We start from the raw sequence: 12,646 nt of genomic DNA on the forward strand, positions 1-12,646 counted from the left end.
GAGACTACATTGAAACATTTGTCACTCTCAAAAACAAGCTACTGTGGATTTGGTCAGCTCTTGGTCGATATTTAGAAAAGCTGTGGCCTCAGAAGGCAGCTTCCTTCCTGCTCCAAATCTACTAGACTGTACAATGAGCAATTAAGATGGCCCTGAACTCAGACCCAATAAGTTCTGGGTACAACGTTCAGTCCTCCCTTCTGCAAACCACAGTGATGACATAATATAGTACCTAGCTGCCCAGTGCCTTCCCTAACCTTATACTTAATCATCACATTAACTTTAATTCAGCCCCTCTCCCTAATCCTAACCCAGAATCCCTAACACTAACAGCAAACCTAAGCCACAAACTTGATGCCAACATCAACCCTACGCCTAACTACTCACTAAAACCAAAACCCCAAATCAAATCCCAACTCAAAATCTCACTCTAACAGCGAAACCTGAATTTTACTCTGACCTTGATAATAACCCTAACACAAAGGTACCCCAAACATTACATAAACCTGAACTTAAACCCTAAGTCTAAAACCCTAATCCCAAAACCCTAACCGTAAGACAAAAACACTAACCATAAACAAAAACCATCTCTCTAAACTTTAAAAGTCTCTAACACTAACCACAACCCCTATCACATAATCCTAACTTCTAGCTCCTAAACTTGCCTTCTGAACATGAACATAACACTCACATTAAGTCTAATACTAATCTCTAACCTGAACCCTAAAAATCTTATTACAACCCTAACCCTACACCTACCCCAAACCTAAACCTAGCTGTTACGTAAAACCCAAACCCTAATCCTAACATTAATCTTTAGCCCAAACCTAACCCTACACCTAACCCTAACCCTTAACCCTAAGCCTAATTACTAACATAAACTCTAACCCTATTGTGTTACCCCAATCTGTACCCTGATGCCAATCCTAACACTAATTCTAACCAATAATTGTAACCCTGACTGTAATCATAATACTAAACATAAACTTAACCTTAACTGCTTAATATGAATTCAAACACTAACCACAACTATAACCCTAAAGCTTAACCTACACTTACCCTAACCCTAACAATAACGTTAAACAGTAATTCTAAACTTAATCCTAATTCTAACACTGTGCCCTATCTATAACACCAACAGACCTACAACCAAAAGCGCAATGAAAACACGAACACTAACACTAAACTCTAACTCTAACACTAACACTAACCCCTAAGACTAATTCTATATCCTGAGGCTAACCCTAACCCTGAATTTTAACCCATACCCTATAATCCTAAACCTAAAACTTACTCTATCTGATAACCTAAATTTAATCCTTACCCTAAATACTAACCTTAACACTTAACCCTAAAACTAACCTTGAAACCTTAACCTTAACCCAAAGCCAATCTCTTATTTTTATAAGTAATCCTAATCCTAACAATGAAACACTGAAAAAGTGAATCTAACCATAAGCTCAACACATAACCCTATCAATAACAATAATCCTAATTATAAACGCATAAAACTTGAACTTTAACACTAAAACTAACCTAACTCTAAACCCATTGCTAAAAATAAGCCTAAATGATAACTGTAAACCTAAAGCCTAAAACCTAAACATAATCCTAATCCTAAACTATAAACTCTAATCATAACCCATAACCCTAACCATAAGCCAAGACCCTAACCCTAAAAGCTAAACTAAACCTTAGTCCCTAACTGTAACACTAACGCCGATGCTAATCCCTAACATTAATCCTAAACTCTAACACTAACTGAAACCCTATGCCTAATCCCTATCCCAAATTCTAACCCTAACTTCAACCATAACACCAAACCCAAATGTATGCCCTACCAGTAAGCCTAACCCTAACCCTGACACTAAACATAACCCTTACCACTAATCCTAAACATTTTGCCCTTAACTTAACCCTACCCCTACACGAACACCAAACATAAACATAAACCTTACCTTACATTAAACAGAGAATTCTAAGCCCAAATCCCAACCCTAATTATAACACTAACCCTAAACAATACCCCAAACATTAGCCAAACCGTAAACCCTAACTCTAACACTAACACCTAATCCCAAGCCCTGCTCTAACCCTAACACTAACCCTAATCCTAATTTTTAGACAAACAATTTAAACATCATTTTAACCCTAACTGAACCACAAGCAGGTACCCAGTGTTAAACCATAAATGAACACTAAACCCTAACCCTAAATTTTAACACTAAACCAAACCTTTTAATCATAACCCTAACACTGAACATAACACTTACCCTACTTTTCACCCTCATCCTGAATCCTAAACCTGACCCTAAACCAAACCCTAATGCAAACCCTTACACTACCACATAAACCTAATCCTAATTCTAACTATAAAACACTAATTCCCAAAAACACTGAAGGTAATTTTAACTACATTCCATAACTCTAACACTCACATTAAACACTAACCCTAATGCCCTTATCCTAACAGTAAAGCTAACATAATTCTAATATAATCTTAACCTTGGCACTAAACCTAAAAATAACTCTTACCCTAAACACTGAACCTAATCATAACCTTAACCCTAAGTCATAAACCCTAAACCTTAACACTAACCCTAGCCCTAAACCAAAACTTGTAATCCTAATTAAACCTAAACACTATACCTAAACCTAATCTTAGCCCCTAACTATTGAAAAATCTTAATACTAATGCTAATAACCCTAATCATGACCACCAAGCTCAACCTCAATACAAACCCAGCCCTAACAGTCATGCTAAACCTAAATACAAAGCTCTAACTGTACGCCCAACACTAACACTAACATCTAACCATAAATGTTGAACACTAACCTTAACAGTAACCCTGAACCCTAACCCTGAACCCTGAAGCCTAACGCTAAACATAACCCAAAGCCCTATCCTGATGCTAAACACTAACCCAAACACAGAAACCCAACACTAATGCTCTAACCTTTACCCTCAAGCTAACCCTTAGAACTAACCCTAACCCTGGTCAAGACCCTATTTCCTAACTTAAACGTAAGCCTATCTTTTTACCCTAAACCTAAGCATAATGTAACCCCAAACCTAAACTATAACCCTGATTATGAACCCTAACCCTAAACTCAACCCTAACCCTAACCCATAACCCTAATCATAACTGTAACTACAACCCTAATCCTACCACAGCATTAAATCTTATCTCAAGTCCAACCCTAACCCTCAATCTAATCCTGAACTTTTCTGCAATTGTAAATCGTATCATAATCTTCCGTTTCTATCCTATCCTTAAGGTTACACCATTATGCTTAAAAAATTGTAAATACATCCTCTATGACACTAATCTCAAACCCCTTATACCCATAAAAGTACAAGAAGTCATACCCATTTCTAACCCTAAATGAGTATTGAATTAAACTTATGATATCACTAGGACAAAAAATTAATGTTACTAAATCTGATAACTATAGACATCATAATATTTAATCAAATAACAGTACATGGAATTTGTTACATAGCGAAGACATTATACACCACAATGTTTAAGATCTTTTCTCAGAAAAGCGATGGTTTTTTCCCATTCTAATGCCATCCCTTCTCAATATATTATGTAAATCAAATGATGGAATACACCACGTTTGTCTCAACTTTTACCAAAAGTACTTAAAGACAGTCAACATATTTAACATGTTTAACAATTAAAACATATTTAACAATTAAAAATCCAATAAACTGTGGTTCACATTTTTTTCACATGATAAAATGTCTTTATGAAAATCTCATAACAATCATTATCTAAATTTATGGGAACCAAAGCTTTAAGATGAGGAACACATCACTGACACTCGACTGTATTAAACCCTGTACTAGAAGTTCCAGTGGAACAATTATATATGTACACACACACACACACACACACACACAGCCATTCATATGTAAAAGAGAAAAGTAAAACTACCGACAGATCTCATACACAGAAAACCATGAGGAACCAACCAGAAATTATGAAATCTAGCAAACAAATTAAGCAAAGTAACAGGACAAAATATCAACACAAAAAATCTTATATTTTTGATGGCATTTTGCTCTTGTTGCCTACGCTGGAATACAATGGCACTATCTCGGCTCACCACAAACTCTATCTCCTGGGTTTGAGTGGTTCTCTCACATCAGCCTCCTGAGTATCTGGGATTCAGACAGGCCCCACCACGCCCGGCTAATTTTGTATTTCTACTAGAGACTGGATTTCTCCATGCTGTCAGGCTGGTCTCGAACTCCTGACCTTAGATGATGTGCCCACCTTGGCTTCCTAAAGTGTTGAGATTACAGGCATAAGCCATTGCACCTGGCCACAAAATCTATTTCTATTCACTAGCAATAAACCATATAAAAATGAAGTTAAGACAACAATTTCATTTCTCAAAAAAACAGGAAGGTGAAACATTTCCCACTGCCCTGGGAAGCCATAGATGCAGGCAGCTGGGGGAGGGACAGCCTTGGAGTTGAGGCTGTGCTGCTACGTTGGGACCTAGCTTTAGTGGCTGTGGGGCTAAAAAGAAACTCTTCAAGTTTCTGAGAAATCAAAGTAGAATTACTTTAAAACATAATGGATGAAGAGAAAACCTCCAGTGGTTTTGAAAGCCCTAACCCCATGATGTCAAGTAAATATCCTTTGAGTCATAAATCTTTTATAAAAGAACATGCATAAATATCAGCAATAATGAAACCCTTGTTGAGTGGCCCAAGTCATTTTGCTGAGAAGAAAACCATTGAGGTCAATGTGAGAGACATCCCTTCAAAAGTACTGCGAAGAGAGTGCACATATTTTACCTACACATATTAGTACATCTACAGCTCCATAGGGATTTTTAAATTCCCATTTCACCTGAAACTGCACTAGAACTTCTGATGGCTGTAAACTTTCTAGATTGTATGTAAATACAGTGGATTGTTTATAAATACAATAGACTGATATAATAAAATAAATTAAAACCAACTGGTAACTCTTTTGAGTGTTTAAGACCAGTAGTTGAGTTTGTAGTTTTTAATGGATAGCACATTCCTTGTATGCAATGTAACTATCAAATTAATTGCTAACAAGGTTGTCTTCTGTTTTTTCATAACAGAGTTGAAATTCGTTTGCAATGTCAACAAATTAAGGATATTTTCACAAACTGAGAAATAAACAAATACGGTAATTCATAGGTGCTTTTCGTTATCCTATGGATATGACTTTTAAAATGAACAATGATCTAGAAAATGCTGAAAACTAGAAAAAATAAACATGTTTTACAATTAAACAATTGGGCTAAGAGTTTTTATGTATTTGGTTGTTTGTTAATGAAACTATTTTGATGTTGTAGCTGCCCATAGCATTACCAGAGTTATGCAAATAATTGCATTATATGTAGGTTCAAAACTTTGCCAAAACATTGGTTTACTCTTACTGACTCTAACACAATAAATGTTTTATTAATGCCTATAATTCAAGGCAGGCACATCACTTGAGCCCAGAGGTTTGAGATGAGCCCAGGCAACATGGCAAATCATTGTCTCCAAAAAAAAAAAAAAAAAAAAATTTGCCAGGTATTCTGGCTGAGGCTAAGGCAGAAAGATCAAAGGAGCCCAGGACTGAGAGGCTGCAGACTGCAGTGAGCCATGATAGAACAATTGCAGTCCACCTTCAAGAAAAAATGAGACACCGTCAAGAAAGAAAGAAAGAGAGAGAGAGAGAGAAGGAAAGAAAGAAAGAAAGAAAAAGAAAGAAAGAAAAAGAAAGAGAGAGAAAAAAATATGCGTTGAAATGTCTTAAGTCCTTTGATAAACTTCCAGTATTGCTTAAATGTGTCTTGTCATTTTTTTATTGTTACAATTTAAGAAGTTTATTTAAAGATGATTTTAGAAGATTACCGGGTACAATTTCTTAAGAAGTAATTGAACTTTACCAAGATGGTCAGTAAGTCAACTATGCAAATTAGAGTTCTTGTGCATTATGCCTTTTGGGAAATTCAAAGTACTATATTTTCATTGATTATAAAGTAAATCATCTTTTTCAACTTTTGAAACAAAAAGAAAAAAGACAAAAAAACAGGCTGAGTGTGGTGACTTACAAGTCTAATTCTAGCACTTTGGGAGGCCAAGGCGGGATGATTGCTCAAGCCAAACTATTTGAAGCTGCAGTGAGGTATATGATTGCACAACCACATTCCCAGCTGGGCAACAGAAAAGCCAGAACAAAAAATCAATGATCATATTGTTTTCAAGACTAAATTTAACCAAGGTGGAAGAATTAGACATGAAAAATTACAAAATACTGCTGAAATAAATTCCAGAAACCCTAAATAAATGTAAAGACACTCAATGTTTCTGGATTAGAAGATGATTTTTTATGTAACAATACTGCACAAAGCAATCTACAAATTCATTGTGATTCCTATGAAAACACCAAAGTCCTTTTGGTAGAAATGGGCAAGACAATTCTAACATTCATATAAATTTCATGAGATCCTGAATAGCCAAATTGTTCTTGAAAACAAAAACCAACTTGGAGGCTCACATTTCTCAATTTCAAATATTACTGCTAAGCAGCAGTAATCAAAACAGCATAATACTGGAATAAGGACACACACAGAGGTCAATGGAACAGAATTTTAAATCCAACAATACCTCTATGGTCAATTGATTTTTGACATGTAGCCAAAATCAGTAAATTGAACAAATTGTGTTATACAACTGACTACCACAAACAAAGAAATTGTTCTATTTTCTCACAACACAAAAGAAAATTAACTCAAAATGGTTCAAAGACTACATATTAGAGGTAAAAACATAAACTGTAGAAGAAAACATAGGGATAATTCTTCATAACCTTCGATTTAGCAGTGGTTTCTTAGATCTGATACCAAAAGCGCAGGCAACTAAAGAATTTTCTCAAAATTAACATATTTGTGTATCAAAAGATACTATCAAGAAAGTGAAATGACATGTTACAGAAAGGAAGGTTTGTATGTTATGTATGTAACAACAGACTGTTATCCACAATATATGAAGACTGTTATCCACAATATATATTATCCACAATACATGCAACACAATATATGTTGCATACTTATGCAACAAAAAAAGACAAACAATCCAATTACAAAATGGAGAAATAGTTGAACACACACTTCAGCAGAAAGACATGCATATGGAAAACAAGCACAGCACATAAAAAGATGAACAGTAAAATATATCAGTTTTGCTCCATCAAGTGTTTCATAGATTAGCTTTTCTCATAGCCATGTTATTCTGTGTGGTAAAATTAGTCCTGTCCAGCTCCACCTGAGGAGCAGCTAAGTAGCATACTCCTGAAGTTTCCTTAGATGAGAAAAGAAACTATCTGACAGGCAATAATATTCTGAAATGAAAACTTTCCTGCTGGACTAGAGTTTCCAATAAAGGTAACAGTTTGTCCCTCAGCCTCCATGGGCCCAAAATTTATCATCCAGCAGGAAGTAATAAGGGAAGTCATTAAGTTAATGGGGTACATGGATAAACAAATGCCCCAAGTCGCATACCAAAACTGTGACATAATTACATACCTTCACAGCATTTCAATATTTAAATATTAATAAATCATCTGCTTAAATATCTAAGCTTACTTTATTTACTTTACACTGTACCACTAAGGAGATTTACAAATATTTATATGAATTGTCATGATGTGTGCTAGGACTTTTTTGTCATTTAAATATACTGACGGACTACATAACATGTAAGTATTTAAACCTAACAAAACTTGGAACTAATAACACACAGGGAAGATATCAAGGTAATAGTCTGTCTAATAAATTCTTCTGTAATTTCAAAAATTGTGTCATTTGTCTTCAGCGCTGAGATTTTTTCTTTTCTTATGATCACAAACACAGACTTTCCTTTCAGTGACCATTATTTCCTTGATTTATAAATTGAGAGTGATCTTATCAATTATCTAACAAACAATGAAATTCTTTTTATCTTTAGAAACAGCACATTATTAGCTTTTCTATAGTTAGATAGCACAAGCTCTGACTTTAAAGTCTTAGCTGGACAAAGCCTTGGAAAATTAGATAAGGATGGGCACTGGGTGAATAGATTGAGAGATTACACATAAAATTCCTGAGACACCCAAGAGTCTGTGTCCCCACAATTGAAAGCAGACAAAAGTGCATCAGTTATTCTTTTACTTTATGATAATAGCCATTCTGATAGGTATGAGATGGTATCTCATTTTTCTTTTGATTGGCATTTCTTTAATAATCAATAATATTGAGCTTTTAAAAAAAGTTTGTTGGCCACCTGTATGTCTGTTCACGCTTCTCAAAATAAGTCATTTATGCAGCCAAGGGACATATGAAAAAAGGCCCATCATCACTGGTCATTAGAGAAATGCAAATGACCATGCCACGGTGGTGTGCTATACCCATCAACTCGTTACCTAAATTTCTCCTAATGTTATCTCTACACTATCCCACCACCTGCCACCATGTGATGTTTTTCTCCCTGTGTCCATATGTTCTCATTGTTCAACTTCCACTTAAAAATGAGAACATGCGGTGTTTGATTTTCTATTTCTGTGACAGTTTGCTGAGAATGATGGTTTCCAGCTTCATTCACGTCCCTGCAAAAGACATGAACTCATCCATTTTTATGGCTGCATACTATTCCGTGGAGTATATGTGCCACATTTTCTTTATCCAGTCTATCACTGATGCACATTTGGGTTCGTCCCAAGTCCTTGCTACTGTGAATAGAGCTGTGATAAACATACACGTGTGTGTGTCCATATAGTAGAATGATTTATAGTACTTTGGTTATATGCCCAGTAATGGGACTGCTGGGTCCAGTGGTTTTTCTAGTTTTGGCTCCTTGAAAAATCGCCACACTGTCTTCCACAATGGTTAAATAACTAACACTCCCAGCCACACTGTGAAAACATCCTATTTCTCTATGTCCTCTTCAGCATCTGCTGTTTTCTGAATTTGTACTGATTGCCATTCTAACTGGTATGAGATGGTATCTCACTTTGGTTTTGATTTGTATTTCTCTAATAACGAGGGATGATGAGCATTTGTTCACATGTTTGTTTCCTGCATCAAAGTCTTCCTTTGAGAAGTGTCTGTTCGTATCTTTTGCCCGCTGTTGGATGAGGTTTTTTTCTTTTTTCTTCTAAACTTGTTTAATTTCCTTGTAGATTCTGAACATTAGCCTTGTTTCAGATAGACAGATTGCAAGAATTTTCACCCATTCTGTAGGTTGTCTGTTCACACTGATGATAGTTTATTTTGCTGTGCAGAAGCTCTTTAGTTTAATTAGGTCCTATTAGTCAATTTTGGCTTTTATTGCCATGGCTTTTGGTGTTTAAACATGAAGTCTTTGCACATGCCTGTGTCCTGAATGGTATTGCCGAGGTTTTTGTCTAGGAATTTTATGATTTTAATTCTTACATTTAAGTCTTTAATCCATCTTTAGTTGATTTTACATAAGGTGTACGGAAGGGGTCCAGTTTCAGTTATCGGCATATGGCTAGCGTGTTTTCCCAACACACTTTATTAAAGGGAAAATCTTTTTCCCATTTCTTGCTTGTTTCAGGATTGTCAAAGATCAGATGGCAGTAGATTGTGTGGTATTATTTCTGAGGCTACTGTTATGTTTCATTGGTCTATATCTGTTTTGGTACAAGTACCATGCTGTTTTGCTTACTGTAGCCTTGTGATATTGTTTGAAGACAGGTAGCGTGATGCCTCCAGATTTATTCTTTTTGCTTAAGATTGTCTTATCTATGCAGGCTCTTTTTTGGTTCCATATGAACTTCAAAGTAGCTTTTTTTCCAATTCTGTGAAGAAAATTAATGATAACTTGATGATGATAGCATTGAATCTATAAATTACTTTGGGCGGTATGGCCATTTTTCCAATATTGATTCTTCCTATCCATGAGCATGGAAGCTTTTTTTCATTTCTTTGTATCCTGTCTTATTTCCTTGAGCTGTGGTTTGAAGTTCTCCTTGAATATGTTCTTCACTTCCCTTGTTAGTTTTATTCCGAGGTATTTTATTCTCTTAGTAGTAATTGTGAATGGGAGTTTACTCATGATTTGTCTTTCTGTTTTCTGTTATTGTGTGTAGGAATGCTTGTGATTTTTGCACATTGATTTTTAACCTGAGGCTTAGCTGAAGTTGCTTACCAGCTTAAGGAGATTTTATGCTGAGATGATGGGTTTTCTAAGTAAACAATCATGTCATCTGCAAACAGACAATTTGACTTCCTCTCTTGTGATTTCAATGCCTTTTATGTCTTTTTCTTCCCAATTACCCTGGTCAGAAGCTTCAATACTAGGTTGAATAAGAGTGGAGAGAGAGTGCATCCTTATCTTGTACCAGTTTTCAAAGGGAATTCTTCTGGTTTTTGCCCATCAGTATATTGGCAGTGGGTTTGGCATAAATCACTCTTATTATTTTGAGATATGTTCCATACATTTCTACTTTATTGAGAGTTTTTACCATAAAGTGGTGTTGAATTTTGACGAATGCCTTTTCTGCATCTATTGACATAATCATGTGGTTTTTGTCATTGGTTCTGTTTATGTGATGCATTATGTTTATTGATTTGCATATGTTGAACCAGCTTTGCATCCCAGGGGTAAAGCTGATATGGTCATGGTGGATAAGCTTTATGATGTGCTGCTGGATTGAGTTTGCTAGTATTTTATTGAGGATTTTCACATCAATGTTCTTCAGGGATACTGGCCTGAAATTTCCTCTTTTTGGTGTGTCTCTGCCAGGTTTTAGTATCAGGATGATGCTGGCCTCATAAAATGATTTATGAAGGATTTCCGCTTTTTGTATTGTTTGTAATAATATTAGAAGGAATGGTACTAGCGCCTCTTGGTATGTCTGATAAAATTTAGCTATGAATCTGTCTGGTCCTGGATTTTCTTTGTTGATAGGCTATCAGTTACTGCCTCAATTTCAGAACTGTTAATAGACTATTCATGGATTTAACTTCCTCCTGGTTTAAACTTGGGAGGGTGTGTTTAAAGAAACACATAAAGAAAAGGAATTTATCCATTTCTTTTAGATTTCCTGGTGTATTTGCATAGAGCTGTTTATAGTATTATCCGATGATCGGCAGTGATATTCCCTATATCATTTTTTATTGCATCTATTTGATTTTTCTCTTTTCTTATTTATTAGTCTGGCTAGTGGTCTATCTATATTGTTGATCTTTTCAAAACACCAGCTTACAGATTTATTGATTTTTGAAAGGTTTTTATGTCTCTATCTCTTTCAGTTCTGCTCTGATCTTAGTTATTCTATGTCTTCTGCTAGGTTTTGAATTCATTTGTTGTTGCTAAACTAGTTCTTTTAATTTTGATGTTAGGGTGTCAATTTTAGACCTTTCCTGCTTTCTCTTTTGGGCATTTAGTGCTATCAATTTTTCTGTAAACACTGCTTTAAATATGTCCCAGAGTTTGTGACACATTGTGTCTTCATTCTCATTGGTTTCAAAGAATATCTTTATCTTTACCTTATTTCGTTATTTACCCAGCAATGATTTGCAGCCTGCTCCTAAGTGTTCAGTTTCTATGTAGTTGTGAATGTTTGGGTGAGTTTCTGAATCCTGGGTTCTAATTTCATTGCACTGTGGTCTGGGAGGCTCTTTGTTATAATTTCCATTCTTTTGCATTTGCTGAGGAGTGTTGTACTTCCAATTATGTGGTCAATTTTTGAATACGTATTATGTGGCACTGAGAAGAATGTATATGCTGTTGATTTGGTGGTGGATAGTTCTGTAGATATCTATTAGGTTTACTTAGTCCACAGCTGAGTTCAAGTCCTGAATATTCTTGTTAATTTTCTGTCTCATTGATTGCTGTCTATTCTTTCTCTGGAAGCTTCATCCCCAAGGGGCATCTGTCAGATGCCAGCCAGTGCATCTGGCTGTACAAGGTGTCTGTCAGCCCCTGCCAGGAGATGTCTCCCAGTCAGGATACACAGAGGTCAGGGATACACTTGAGAAGGCAGTCTGACCATTAGCAGAGCTGGTACCCTGTGATGGGAGGTGAGCTGCTCCTTCAGAGCCATCAGGCACGGATGTTGAAGTTTGCTGAAGCTGTGTCCATGACTTCCTTTTCCCCCAGGTGCTCTGTCCCGGGGAGATGGGGGTTTTATTTATAAGCCCCTGACTGGGGCTACTGTCATTTGTTTCAAAAATGCCCTACCCAGAGAGGAGAAATCTGGCAGTCTGGCCACATCAGTCTTGCTGAGCTGCAGTTCAAACTTCCCTGAGGCTTTGTTTACACCATGAGGGTAAATCAGCCTACTCAAGCCTCAGCAATGGCATATGCCCATCCCCCCACCAAGCTCCAGTGTCCCAGGTAGATCTCAGAATGCTGCTGCACTGGCAGTGAGAATTTCGATCTGGTGAACCTTAGTTGGATTGCCACCGTCGGGGGTGGCACCTGCCGAGCCAAACCACTTGGCTTCTTGGCCTTAGCACCGCCTTTCAGATGAGTGAACAGTTCTGTCTCCTTGGCATTCCAGGCAGCACTGGGGTATTAAAAACAATGACAACAACAACAATACACTCCTATAACTAGTTCAGTGTTTTTTCTAACAACCACCCAGTTTTGTGCTTG

Source organism: Pongo pygmaeus, chromosome Y, assembly GCF_028885625.2.
Source record: "Pongo pygmaeus isolate AG05252 chromosome Y, NHGRI_mPonPyg2-v2.0_pri, whole genome shotgun sequence".
Taxonomy (NCBI): Eukaryota; Metazoa; Chordata; class Mammalia; order Primates; family Hominidae; genus Pongo; species Pongo pygmaeus.